Raw genomic sequence first — 15,380 nt, 5'->3', positions numbered from 1 at the left:
CATGGCCGCCCTGACCAATCAGAAGCCGGGAATTCACGTAAGCAAGTAAAAGCGCGAATTTTAAAGAAACAACGCTGCCGCTTACAATCGCCGAGGTCCCGGCTGCGTCGGACAGGTGAGTATAGCGATATTTTTTATTTTAATTCTTTATTTTACACATTTATATGGTTCCCAGGGCCTGAAGGAGAGTTTCCTCTCCTTCAGACCCTGGGAACCATCAGGAATACCGTCCGATACCTGAGTCCCATTGACTTGTATTGGTATCGGGTATCGGTATCGGATTGGATCCGATATTTTGCCGGTATCGGCCGATACTTTCCGATACCGATACTTTCAAGTATCGGACGGTATCGCTCAACACTACTGATTACACAAGAATCACAAGACGTACTTCTTCACCCCAGGTATAATTTTAATCAGTGTAACAGCGGAAACATGACAATGCTTGTAGTTTACTTGGCAAAATCCTTTCTAACAAGTTCATTTTAAAGAGACTCAAAGGTGCTCAAAAAGTGCACTCTGCTGTTTTTTACACAGGCCTTTTTTGTCTAATCCGCCCCATCAATCAAGGACACATGCTTCACATAGCATCAAAGGAAGCTTAGGGGCCCTGGTGACATAGCCTCCGGTCTTTGTCATTGTTCTTTTCTGTTTTAATGACAACTTTAGGCAGGGATTTACAATTGAGTTATGTGTTTGCATGCAGTTTTAAAAAGAGCCCATTGCTTATGTCAAATGCTGGATAATTAGACTTTTCCTGATTGCCTTACAAAATGTCTCCCTGCTGGAGCAATGCCATCAATGAGCTAGAACAGCCAATGTGCACCCAATTCCGCATGGTAGATTGGTTTAGATATGTACCTGGCATCCTGAACTGCACTTTGCCTCATTTAGACTGACTAGGTATGAATATGCTCTACTTGTAGCCTATATAGATTTGTGCAATTTTAGTGTTATGAAAAAAATGCAAATGAGAGTTTGCAATATATATCTATTAAAAATAATACAATATTATACAGTATAGATTTTTTAATAATTGACAGATTTGCTGCTAGGTATACTTTTAATTGCATTGAGTCAGAGCCGGACTGGGACAAAAAAGCAGCCCTGCCATACAAACCCCACCAGCCCACATAGTATAACACTCCCCCCCGCACCTGATCAGTGGATTTTGCTATACTTTATTGTGCCCTTCAACAGTCCTCTTAAAGGCGTTATTTGAAGAGCCATGTGTGAATGGCGCAACAGTGCGCATGATCGACCACTTTTTTAGAGCATCGGTTCTCAGGCTCATGGGGGTCCCAGTGGTCGGATCCCAGCGACTACAAAGGTCTTGGGATAGGTGATTACTTGGCATAATCCATTTAAATGGGTCTTCCAATATATACACCATATTTTTCGGACTATAAGACGCACCTAGGTTTTAGAGGAGAAAATTAGTGGAAAAAAATGAAGCCAAAAATGTGGTCAATTCTGTACTTACTATCCTTTATCCTGGTAAATACGGTCCCGTCATCCCCATTCTGATACACATGGCCCCTCATCCCTATCCTGGTATGCATGGCCCCCTTATCCCTGACCTCATATGCATGGCTCTCATCCCCATCATTGTATATGCATGCCTCCTCATCCCTACCCTGGCAGGAATGATCGCCCTCATCCTTATACTGGTATGCAGGGTCCCGATCTTGTCCTAGTATGCATGGTCCATCCCTATCCTGGTATGTATGGTCACATAGGAAAAGATAAAAAAAAAACAATTACACTTACCTTCCCATAACTCCCACGCAGCATCTTGCTGTGATGCCAGCAGCTGCTTTATAACATTATGCACTGCTTTCAAGCCGAAGGGTAGCTGACGGAATACTCAGTGTTCTGCATGCCGAAACTGTTCATTGCAGAGAGTAGTGAGTATTCATTGCTCTTCAGTAGCACACAGTCTCAGCCTGTCATGGGAAGCCTAGGTAGGCAAGAGCTAATAACCTGGGCCCCTGCGATTTCCCTCAGACTAGGGAAATCCTGACTGACCCTCTCCCAGAGTTTACACTGATGGTGTGCATGTCTGGGCCTCCATCCTCACCCTATCTCCTGTTTCAACCCTATGCTGAAACCACCACCCATCACCCAGTGAAGAGACCACACACCAATACCCACAGTTAGCACAGACAAGGATAACGGAAAATATGAACCATGCCGCAGTCACACAGGAATATACTATAAATGCACAGGGCAAAATAAATACAAATATAGGAAGGAGAAAATATGACAAAGGGAAATACACCACCAGATACGATACTCCTTCTCCTAGATCACCACTCCAGACCGAGATAACCAAGCACAAGACAGAAGCTATAATCGGCGACGCCCAATGTTCAGAAGAACTATATAAAGGCAGTGGGCGTGACCCAGCTTCCAATCCGAGCACCAGCTAAATTAACCCCGGACCAGCTAGATAAAATCTAGCCGACGCCACTGAGACAATAGTGGACAAAAGCGGAATTACCGCTGTCTGTCGAACGCCCTAGTATGAACAGCGTCCGACATGACAGTACCCCGCCTTCTACGAGGGACCCCAGGGCCCTCAAGACTCATAGGGCCTGGCTTGTCCGGATGGCGGCGGTGAAACATACTGACCAGCCGATCCGCATGAATGTCTGAGGCTGGTACCCAGGACCTCTCCTCAGGCCCATAACCACGCCAGTGTACCAAGTACTGTAAAGTGCGGCGCACTACACGAGAGTCAACCACCTTGGAGACTTCAAATTCCAAATTACCATCCACCAAGACTGGAGAAGGCATCGGTGTCGTGTCCCCTAGACCCACCATGTTTTTTAGCAATGATCTGTGGAACACGTTGTGTATCTTATACACCGCAGGAAGCTCCAAACGGTACGCTACTGGGTTAATGACGGTGGTGACCCTAAATGGACCAATAAACCTTGGACCCAATTTAAGGGATGGTATTTTGAGTCTTATGTTTTTTGTGGATAACCACACCCAGTCATCCACACTTAGGTCCGGACCTGGCACACGCCTATTGTCAGCCACACGTTTGTACCTAGAACCCACGCTCAACAGGCACTGTTTAACTCTCCTCCAGACTGATGACAATTGTGCTCCTAACTGGTCTTCCTCCGGGACGCCGGAAGAGCCCACCTGACTCAAAGTACAAAATTGAGGATGTAGCCCGTAAACACAAAAAAAACGGAGACTCCCCAGAAGACCCCTGGCGGTGATTATTGATGGCAAACTCAGCCAAAGGAAGAAATGTCGACCACTCCTCCTGATTGTCAGAAACAAAGCAGCATAAGTACTGTTCCAAATTTTGGTTCATACGCTCAGTCTGACCATTTCACTGAGGATGGAATGCCAAAGAATGAGACAACTTGATCCCCAGCCGTGAGCAAAATGCTTTCCAAAATTTTGCCACAAACTGAGACCCCCTATCAGAAACGATGTCAGACGGAACCCCATAGAGTCTGACCACCTCCTGCACAAATACCTGAGCCAGAGTCTTGGCATTAGGCAACGAAGGCAACGACACAAAGTGCGACATTTTTGAGAACCGATCAACAATCACCAAGATGACCGTGTTCCCAGCTGAGGAGGGCAAGTCAGTGAAAAAATCCATGGAGATCTCCGTCCATGGCTTACTAGGTACCTCGAGAGGAAGTAGTGTGCCAACTGGATGGGAGCAGGGCGTCTTAGCCCTACCGCACGTGGTGCAAGCAGACACGTATGAGACCATGTCCTGTCGGTTTTGGGCCACCAAAACCGACGTGAAACCAACTGCAAAGTACCCCTAACCCCTGGATGGCCAGCCAGGACAGCATCATGATGCTCCGCCAAAACCTTTAAGCGGAGATTAAGCGGTACAAACGATTTGTTGATGGGAAGCTCAGATGGTACCTCCTCCTGGGCCTCGGCAATCTCAGCCTCAACCTCGGTAGTGAGAGCCGAAACCACAACACCCTTTTGGAGGATGGGTACCGGATCTTCCCGAGGTTCTCCCCCCGGAAAACACCTGGACAGAGCATCCGCCTTAGTGTTTTTAGACCCAGGTCTGTAAGTAACAATAAAGTTGAACCGCGTGAAAAACAATGCCCAGCGAGCCGGCCTGGGAGACAGACGCTTGGCAGACTCCAAATAAAGCAAATTCTTATGGTCGGTAATAACAGTAACCTGATGAACCGACCCCTCCAGGAAGTGTCTCCATTCCTCAAAGGCCAACTTGATTGCCAACATTTCCCTGTTGCCGATATCGTAGTTACGATCGGCGGGCGACAGTTTCTTGGAGAAATAGGCGCATGGACGCAAATTGCTCAAGGATGAGCCTTGTGACAGCTCCGCCCCTACACCAACCTCAGACGCATTGACTTCCACGACAAAAGGTTTCGATACGTCTGGCTGCAGAAGAATAGGGGCCGAAACAAAACTGTTCTTAAGAAATTCAAATGCGCGCACAGCAGCCTCAGGCCACACAGAGAAATTGGTACTCTTTTTAGTCATGTCAGTTAGCGGTTTAGCAATGATAGAAAAATCCTTGATAAACTTCCTATAGTAGTTAGAAAACCCAAGGAACCGCTGAAGTGCTTTCAGGTTATCAGGCCGTTCCCAATGCAACACCGCTTGCACCTTAGCGGCGTCCATTTTAAAACCAGAAGCAGACACAATATAACCCAAGAAAGGCAACTCCTGAACCGAAAATATACATTTCTCAAGTTTTGCATATAGCTTATTCTCTCTGAGAAGCTGTAACACCTGCCTGACATGATCCAAATGAGTATCACGGTCGCAAGAATATATGAGAATATCATCTAGGTACACAATAACGAATTTTCGCAAAACATGCGAGAACACATCATTTATGAAATGTTGAAACACTGCAGGCACGTTTGTCAACCCAAAAGGCATCACCAGATTTTCAAAATGACCCTCAGGAGTATTAAAGCTGTCTTCCACTCATCACCTTGACGGACTCTTATGAGGTTGTACGCCCCCCTGAGGTCAAGCTTGGTAAACCACTTAGCACCTGCCACCTGGTTGAACAAATCCGGTATCAATGGCATAGGGTATGGATCACGATAGACACACATGTGGCCAAGCAATTCTCCTAGCAGAATTCGCTCCACTGAATTATGTCCTGAGTAGTGTTGAGCGATACCGTCCTATACTTGAAAGTATCGGTATCGGATAGTATCGGCTGATACCCGAAAAATATCGGATATCGCCGATACCGATACCCGATACCAATGCATTTCAATGGGACGCAAAGTATCGGAATGGTTCCCAGGGTCTGAAGGAGAGGAAACTCTCCTTCAGGCCCTGGGATCCATATTCATGTGTAAAATAAAGAATTAAAATAAAAAATATGGATATACTCACCTCTCCGGTGGCCCCTGGATCTTACCGCTGTAACCGGGAGCCTCCGTTCCTAAGAATGAGCGCATAAAGGGCCTTCGATGACGTCGCGGCTTCTGATTGGTCGCGTGACCGCTCATGTGACCGCTCACGCGACCAATCAGAAGCCGCGACGTCAGCTGCGACGTCATCGAAGGTCCTTCACGGGCTCATTCTTAGGAACGGAGGCTCCTGGTTACAGCGGTAAGGTCCAGGGGCCGCCGGAGAGGTGAGTATATGGATATATATGGATATACTCACCTCTCCGGCGGCCCCTGGACCTTACCGCTGTAACTGGGAGCCTCCGTTCCTAAGAATGAGCCCGTGAAGGACCTTCGATGACGTCGCGGCTAACGTCGCGGCTTCTGATTGGTCGCGTGAGCGGTCACATGAGCGGTCACACGACCAATCAGAAGCCGCGACGTCATCGAAGGCCCTTCACGCACTCATTCTTAGGAATGGAGGCTCCCAATTACATCGGTAAGATCCAGGGGCCACCGGAGAGGTGAGTATATCCATATTTTTTATTTTAATTCTTTATTTTACACATGAATATGGTTCCGATACCGATTCCCGATAACAAAAAAGTATCGGAAATCGGTATCGGAATTCCGATACCGCAAGTATCGGGCGATACCCGATACTTGCAGTATCGGAATGCTCAACACTAGTCCTGAGTTTTCCAGTCAATAACCGGGTTGTTCATAGACAACCATGAAAACCCAAAACCACCTGTGCAGGAAGATTCTTGAGCACCTTACATGTAACCTGCTCGAAATGTAGAACCCAAATGTGGAGTTTCACCTCAGCCACAAACTCAGTAATCTCCCCCTGTGAGAGAGGAGCAGCATTGATGGTGACCACGCGGATAGGATGAGGCAGTTTTTCGATCCTAAAACTGCCAGTGTGCGCAAACTCCTCATCAATGAGATTTGTGGCAGAACCACTATCCACAAAAACATTGATTGGCTGCTCTCTGTCAGCGATAATAACTTCAGCAGGGAGCATGCAATGAGAAACCACCATGGAGGATATACATAAGCTCAGATTGGTCTCCTCCACACCCTCTGAGCTTAGAAGTTTTCCGCTGTTGCATTTTTCTTAGACAGCAGAGGACAAATGTTAACAAAATGACCAGTTTTACCACAGTAAAAAAAGGCTCCCTGCTTCCTGAGCATAGAGGCTCGACGCTTAACATGTGACACCCCTGCGATTTGCATAGGCTCTGTGGGCTCACCTGCAGCAACCTCACGTGAAACTAAACCCTCTCCCATAGGCGGCGTCTCATGCTCCCCCTGACGCAAACGGCGATCAATGCGGACATCCAGACATAGCGGAATCTAGAGAAGCAGGAGTCTCATACATCAGGAGGGCTTTTTTAACCCTTCCAGAAACCCCATGAATAAACTCACTCCGCAGCGCGGGATCATTCCACTGTGTGTCGACCACCCAGCGGCGAAATTCAGAACAGTAACCCTCTGCAACACGCTCCCCCTGGCAAATAGTGCGTATCTTAGATTCTGCTAGAGCCATTCTGTCAGGATCATCGTAAATGTGTCCAAGAACACAAAAAAAAACTCTCCACAGAGTCAAATGCAGCAGAATCAGATGGCAAAGAAAACGCCCATGCTTGGGGGTCCCCATTTAATAATGACAACACCAGGCCCACTCGCTGAGCCTCATTACCCAAGGAGATCGGGCGCATACGGAAATATAGTTTGCAAGCTTCACGAAAAGAAACAAATTTACTGCGTTCCCCAGCAAACTTTTCAGGCAAAGGAAACTTAGGCTCAGCAACTCTACCTGTCGCTCCAGCCTGCACATTAGATACTGCTAGTCCCTGTTGCTGCACTGCCCACCTCAACTCAGTGACCTGTAGGGACAGCGCCTCCAACTGGCGGGTTATGGAAGTCATGGGATCCATGGAATTCAAATAATGTTGGCCGATTATAATGTCACGGGAAGCCTAGGTAGGCAGAGCTAATAACCCCTGCAATTTCCCTCAGACTAGGGAAATCCTGACTGACCCTCTCCCAGAGTTTACACTGATGGTGTGCATGTCTGTTGTGAATTTGCTTTTTGCTCCCTCTAGTGGTTACTAGTTTTTTGACTCTGGTTTTTCTGTCATTCCTTTTATCCGCACCTGGGTCGTTAGTTAGGGGTGTTGCTATATAAGCTCCCTGGACCTTCAGTTCAATGCCTGGCAACGTAGTTATCAGAGCTAGTCTGCTGTGCTCTTGTCTACTGATCCTGGTTCCAGTTATATCAGCTAAGTCTGCCTTTTGCTTTTTGCTATTTGTTTTGGTTTTGTATTTTTGTCCAGCTTGTTCCTAATCTATATCCTGACCTTTGCTGGAAGCTCTAGGGGGGCTGGTGTTCTCCCCCCGGACCGTTAGACGGTTCGGGGGTTCTTGAATTTCCAGTGTGGATTTTGATAGGGTTTTTGTTGACCATATAAGTTACCTTTCTTTATTCTGCTATCAGTAAGCGGGCCTCTCTGTGCTAAACCTGATTCATTTCTGTGTTTGTCATTTCCTCTTACCTCACCGTCATTATTTGTGGGGGGCTTCTATCCAGCTTTGGGGTCCCCTTCTCTGGAGGCAAGAAAGGTCTTTGTTTTCCTCTACTAGGGGTAGCTAGATTCTCCGGCTGGCGCGTGTCATCTAGAATCAACGTAGGAATGATCCCCGGCTACTTCTAGTGTTGGCGTTAGGAGTAGATATATGGTCAACCCAGTTACCACTGCCCTATGAGCTGGATTTTTGTATTCTGCAGACTTACACGTTCCTCTGAGACCCTCGCCATTGGGGTCATAACAGTTTGCCAGGCCAGTATTAAATGTTTAATGCATTGCAGAAGAGGGATTATAAGAAAGAAGATTCTGAGTTTTTTTTTTTCTTCTTCCCCTTTACCTCAGAGTGGCTATGCTTGCTGCAGACATGAATGTCCAGACCTTGATTACAAGTGTGGACCAGCTGGCTACTCGTGTGCAGGGCATACAAGACTATGTTATCAGAAATCCTAGGTCAGAACCTAAAATACCGATTCCTGAACTGTTTTCCGGAGACAGGTTTAAGTTTAGGAATTTCGTGAATAATTGTAAATTGTTTTTGTCCCTGAGACCCTGTTCATCTGGAGATTCTGCTCAGCAAGTAAAAATTGTTATTTCGTTCTTACGGGGCGACCCTCAGGATTGGGCTTTTTCGCTGGCGCCAGGAGATCCGGCATTGGCTGATCTTGATGCGTTTTTTCTGGCGCTCGGTTTACTTTATGAGGAACCCAATCTTGAGATTCAGGCAGAAAAGGCCTTGCTGGCTATGTCTCAGGGGCAGGACGAGGCTGAAGTGTATTGCCAAAAATTTCGGAAATGGTCCGTGCTGACACATTGGAACGAGTGTGCACTGGCCGCTAATTTTAGAAATGGCCTTTCTGAAGCCATTAAGAATGTTATGGTGGTTTTTCCCATTCCCACAGGTCTGAATGATACTATGGCACTGGCTATTCAAATTGACCGGCGGTTACGGGAGCGCAAAACCGCAAATTCCCTCATGGTGTTGTCTGAACAGACACCTAATTCGGTGCAATGTGATAGAAAAACCGCAAATTCCCTCATGGTGTTGTCTGAACAGACACCTGATTTAATGCAATGTGATAGAATCCTGACTAGAAATGAGCGGAAAATTCATAGACGCCGGAATGGCTTGTGCTACTACTGTGGTGATTCTACACATGTTATCTCAGCATGCTCTAAACGTATAGCTAAGGTTGTTAGTCCTGTCACCGTTGGTAATTTGCAACCTAAATTTATTCTGTCTGTAACTTTGATTTGCTCACTGTCATCTTATCCTGTCATGGCGTTTGTAGATTCAGGTGCTGCCCTGAGTCTCATGGATCTCTCATTTGCTAAGCGCTGTGGTTTTACTCTTGAACCATTAGAAAATCCTATTCCTCTTAGGGGTATTGATGCTACACCATTGGCAGCAAATAAACCGCAGTATTGGACACAGGTTACCATGTGCATGACTCCTGAACACCGCGAGGTGATACGTTTCCTGGTTTTACATAAAATGCATGATTTGGTTGTTTTAGGGCTGCCATGGTTACAGACCCATAATCCAGTCCTGGACTGGAAGGCTATGTCAGTCTCAAGTTGGGGCTGTCGTGGTATTCATGGGGATTCCCTGCCTGTGTCTATTGCTTCTTCTACGCCTTCGGAAGTTCCGGAGTATTTGTCTGATTATCAGGATGTCTTCAGTGAGTCTGAGTCCAGTGCACTGCCTCCTCATAGGGACTGTGACTGTGCTATAGATTTGATCCCAGGCAGTAAGTTTCCTAAGGGAAGACTGTTTAATCTGTCGGTACCTGAACATACCGCTATGCGTTCATATATCAAGGAGTCTCTGGAGAAAGGACATATTCGTCCGTCTTCTTCCCCTCTTGGTGCGGGATTCTTTTTTGTGGCAAAAAAGGACGGATCTTTGAGACCTTGTATTGATTATCGGCTTTTAAATAAGATCACTGTCAAATTTCAGTATCCTTTACCGCTGTTGTCTGACTTGTTTGCCCGGATTAAGGGTGCCAAATGGTTCACCAAGATAGACCTTCGTGGTGCGTACAACCTTGTGCGCATTAAGCAAGGTGATGAATGGAAAACCGCATTCAATACGCCCGAAGGTCATTTTGAGTACTTGGTGATGCCTTTTGGGCTCTCCAATGCGCCTTCAGTTTTTCAGTCCTTTATGAATTACATTTTCCGGAAGTATCTGGATAAATTTTTGATTGTTTATCTGGATGATATTTTGGTTTTTTCTGATAATTGGGATTCGCATGTGGAGCAGGTCAGGTTGGTCTTTAAAATTTTGCGTGAAAATTCTTTGTTTGTCAAGGGCTCAAAGTGTCTCTTTGGTGTACAGAAGGTTCCCTTTTTAGGGTTCATTTTTTCCCCTTCTGCTGTGGAGATGGACCCAGTCAAGGTCCGAGCTATTCTTGATTGGACTCAGCCCTCGTCAGTTAAGAGTCTTCAGAAGTTCTTGGGCTTCGCTAACTTCTACCGTCGTTTTATTGCTAATTTTTCTAGCATTGTGAAACCTTTGACGGATATGACCAAGAAGGGCTCCGATGTAGCTAACTGGGCTCCTGCTGCCGTGGAGGCTTTCCAGGAGTTGAAACGCCGGTTTACTTCGGCGCCTGTTTTGTGCCAGCCTGACGTCTCACTTCCCTTTCAGGTTGAGGTGGATGCTTCGGAGATTGGGGCAGGGGCCGTTTTGTCGCAGAGAGGCCCTGGTTGCTCTGTTATGAAACCTTGTGCCTTTTTCTCTAGGAAGTTTTCGCCTGCCGAGCGAAATTATGATGTGGGCAATCGGGAGTTGTTGGCCATGAAATGGGCATTTGAGGAGTGGCGTCATTGGCTCGAGGGTGCTAAGCATCGTGTGGTGGTCTTGACTGATCACAAAAATCTGATGTATCTCGAGTCTGCTAAACGCCTTAATCCGAGACAGGCCCGCTGGTCATTGTTTTTCTCCCGCTTTGATTTTGTTGTCTCGTATTTACCAGGTTCAAAGAATGTGAAGGCCGATGCTCTTTCTAGGAGCTTTGTGCCTGATGCTCCTGGAGTCGCTGATCCTGTTGGTATTCTTAAAGATGGAGTTATCTTGTCAGCTATTTCTCCGGATCTGCGACGTGTGTTGCAGAGATTTCAGGCTGATAGGCCTGAGTCTTGTCCACCTGACAGACTGTTTGTCCCAGATAAGTGGACCAGCAGAGTCATTTCCGAGGTTCATTCCTCGGTGTTGGCAGGTCACCCGGGAATTTTTGGCACCAGAGATCTGGTGGCCAGGTCCTTTTGGTGGCCTTCCTTGTCAAGGGATGTGCGGTCATTTGTGCAGTCCTGTGGGATTTGTGCTCGAGCTAAGCCTTGCTGTTCTCGTGCCAGCGGTTTGCTCTTGCCCTTGCCTGTCCCGAAGAGACCTTGGACACATATCTCCATGGATTTCATTTCTGATCTTCCGCTATCTCAGGGCATGTCCGTTATCTGGGTGATATGTGATCGCTTCTCCAAGATGGTCCATTTGGTTCCTTTGCCTAAGCTGCCTTCCTCTTCCGATCTGGTTCCTGTGTTTTTCCAGAACGTGGTTCGTTTGCACGGCATCCCTGAGAATATTGTGTCAGACAGAGGATCCCAGTTCGTTTCCAGGTTCTGGCGATCCTTTTGTAGTAGGATGGGCATTGATTTGTCGTTTTCGTCTGCTTTCCATCCTCAGACTAATGGACAGACGGAGCGAACCAATCAGACTTTGGAGGCTTATTTGAGGTGTTTTGTCTCTGCTGATCAGGACGATTGGGTGACATTCTTGCCGTTGGCTGAGTTTGCCCTTAATAATCGGGCTAGTTCCGCCACCTTGGTTTCGCCTTTTTTCTGCAACTCTGGTTTCCATCCTCGCTTTTCTTCGGGTCATGTGGAGCCTTCTGACTGTCCTGGGGTGGATTCTGTGGTGGATAGGTTGCAGCAGATCTGGAATCATGTGGTGGACAACTTGAAGTTGTCACAGGAGAAGGCTCAGCGCTTTGCCAACCGCCGCCGCGGTGTGGGTCCCCGACTACGCGTTGGGGATTTGGTATGGCTTTCTTCCCGCTTTGTTCCTATGAAGGTCTCCTCTCCCAAATTTAAACCTCGTTTTATTGGGCCTTACAAGATATTGGAAATCCTTAATCCTGTATCTTTTCGTCTGGATCTTCCTGTGTCGTTTGCTATTCACAATGTATTTCATAGGTCCTTGTTGCGGCGGTACATTGTGCCTGTAGTTCCTTCTGCTGAGCCTCCTGCTCCGGTGTTGGTTGAGGGCGAGTTGGAGTACGTGGTGGAGAAGATCTTGGATTCTCGCCTCTCCAGGCGGAGGCTTCAGTACCTGGTCAAGTGGAAGGGCTATGGTCAGGAGGATAATTCCTGGGTGGTCGCCTCTGATGTTCATGCGGCCGATTTAGTTCGTGCCTTTCATGCCGCTCATCCTGATCGCCCTGGTGGTCGTGGTGAGGGTTCGGTGACCCCTCACTAAGGGGGGGGTACTGTTGTGAATTTGCTTTTTGCTCCCTCTAGTGGTTACTAGTTTTTTGACTCTGGTTTTTCTGTCATTCCTTTTATCCGCACCTGGGTCGTTAGTTAGGGGTGTTGCTATATAAGCTCCCTGGACCTTCAGTTCAATGCCTGGCAACGTAGTTATCAGAGCTAGTCTGCTGTGCTCTTGTCTACTGATCCTGGTTCCAGTTATATCAGCTAAGTCTGCCTTTTGCTTTTTGCTATTTGTTTTGGTTTTGTATTTTTGTCCAGCTTGTTCCTAATCTATATCCTGACCTTTGCTGGAAGCTCTAGGGGGGCTGGTGTTCTCCCCCCGGACCGTTAGACGGTTCGGGGGTTCTTGAATTTCCAGTGTGGATTTTGATAGGGTTTTTGTTGACCATATAAGTTACCTTTCTTTATTCTGCTATCAGTAAGCGGGCCTCTCTGTGCTAAACCTGATTCATTTCTGTGTTTGTCATTTCCTCTTACCTCACCGTCATTATTTGTGGGGGGCTTCTATCCAGCTTTGGGGTCCCCTTCTCTGGAGGCAAGAAAGGTCTTTGTTTTCCTCTACTAGGGGTAGCTAGATTCTCCGGCTGGCGCGTGTCATCTAGAATCAACGTAGGAATGATCCCCGGCTACTTCTAGTGTTGGCGTTAGGAGTAGATATATGGTCAACCCAGTTACCACTGCCCTATGAGCTGGATTTTTGTATTCTGCAGACTTCCACGTTCCTCTGAGACCCTCGCCATTGGGGTCATAACACATGTCTGGGCTTCCATCCTCACCCTATCTCCTGTTTCAACCCTAGGCTGGAACCACCACCCACCACCCAGTGAAGAGACCACACACCAATACCCACAGTTAGAACAGACAAGGATAACGGAAAATATGAACCATGCCGCAGTCACACAGGGATATACTATAAATGCTCAGGGCAAAATAAATACAAATATAGGAAGGAGAAAATATGACAAAGGGAAATACACCACCAGATACGATACTCCTTCTCCTAGATCACCACTCCAGACCGAGATAACCAAGCACAAGACAGAAGCTATAATCGGCGACGCCCAATGATCAGAAGAACTATATAAAGGCAGTGGACGTGACCCAGCTTCCAATCCGAGCACCAGCTAAATTAACCCCAGACCAGCTAGATAATATCTAGCCGACGCCACTGAGACAATAGTGGACAAAAGCGGAATTATCGCTGTCTGTCGAATGCCCTAGTATGAACAGCGTCCGACATGACACAGCCGGAGCCTTCCTGCTACTGCTGGCAGTCATGTGTACCGATACTTAAGAGAAATGCATCTGGACTATAAGGTGCACCCCCCATTTTCCTCCACATTTTGGGAGGAAAAAAGTGCATCTTATATTTTTATTTTCCCATAGTATTCCTGAAAATACTCAGACCATCCTCATGTAGTCGGTTTCTAACCGTTTGTGCAGACACATGCACATTTGTGGCCTGCTGGAGGTCAATTTGCAGGGCTCTGGCAGTGCTCCTCCTGTTCCTCCTTGCACAAAGGCTGAGGTAACGGTCCTGCTGCTGGGTTGTTGCCCTCCTACGGCCCCCTCCACATCTCCTGGTGTACTGGCCTGTCTCCAAGTAGCACCTCCATCCTCTGGACACTACGCTGACAGACACTGCAAACCTTCTTGCCACAGCTCGCATTGATGTGCCATCCTGGATGAGCTGCCCAACCTGAGCCACTTGTGTGGGTTGTGGAGTCCGTCTCATGCTACCACGAGTGTGAAAGCACAACCAACATTCAAAAGTGACCTAATCATCAGCCCGAAAGCATTGGTACTGAGATGTGGTCTGTGGTACCCACCTGCAGAACCACTCCTTTATTGAGTGTGTCTTGATAATTGCCAATAATTTCCATCTGTTGTCTATTCCATTTGCACAACAGCATGTGAAATTGATTGTCAAGCAGTGTCGCTTCCTAAGTGGACAGTTTGATTTCACAGAAGTTTGATTTACTTGACATTATATTCTGTTATTTAAATGTTCCCTTTATTTTTTTGAGCAGTGCATATATATATATATATATACATATATATATACGCAGATACATATATATGCATATACATATATACACATATACCGTGTTTCCCCGAATATAAGCCAGTGTCTTATATTCTTTTTACCCCCAAAAGTCCCACTATGGCTTATTTTCGGGGTATGGCTTATATTAGCCAAAAAAAGGCGACTTTTTTTTTTAACCAAAAAGTAGCTGTGCCATATAGTGCTCTGCACCGTTCATTATTGCCCCATAGCTGTGCCATACAGTGCTCTGCACCATTATTGCCCCATAGCTGTGCCATATAGTGCTCTGCACCATTATTGCCCCATAGCTGTGCCATATAGTGCTCTGCACCGTCCATTATTGCCCCATAGCTGTGCCATACAGTGCTCTGCACCGTCCATTATTGCCCCATAGCTGTGCCATACAGTGCTCTGCACCGTCCATTATTGCCCCATAGCTGTGCCATATAGTGCTCTGCACCATTATTGCCCCATAGCTGTGCCGTATGGTGCTCTGCACCGTCCATTATTGCCCCATAGCTGTGCTGCTGCTGCTGCAATAAAAATAATAAAACACATACTCACCTCTCTTGCTTGCAGCTCCTCAGCGTCCCGTCCCGGCGTCTCTCTGCACTGACTGGCAGAGGGCAGCGCGCACACTATATGCGTCATCGCGCCCTCTGACCTGCACAGTTAGTGAGGAGAGACGCCGGGAAGATGGCGCGACGCCCGGCGTGTGGAACGCAGACAGGTGAATATGTCATACTTACCTGCTCCCGGCGTCCCGCTCCTTCCCCCGGACAGCTGGTCTTCGGTGCCGCAGCCTCTTCCTCTGTCAGCGGTCACCGGCACCGCTGATTAGAGAAATGAATTATGCGGCCCCGCCCC

The 15,380-nt window shown here is 47.2% G+C and overlaps 1 protein-coding gene across 7 annotated transcripts in view; it reads left to right on the top strand.

The window, feature by feature from the left end:
• The window catches only part of DMD (dystrophin), a 3,762,639-nt gene that overhangs the window by 2,875,326 nt on the left and 871,933 nt on the right, over positions 1-15,380 (top strand). The window lies entirely within an intron of this gene.

This window comes from Ranitomeya variabilis, chromosome 3, assembly GCF_051348905.1.
Source record: "Ranitomeya variabilis isolate aRanVar5 chromosome 3, aRanVar5.hap1, whole genome shotgun sequence".
Taxonomy (NCBI): Eukaryota; Metazoa; Chordata; class Amphibia; order Anura; family Dendrobatidae; genus Ranitomeya; species Ranitomeya variabilis.
The sequence above is the reverse complement of the archived record's forward strand: the minus strand, read 5'-3'. Positions and strand labels throughout refer to the sequence as shown.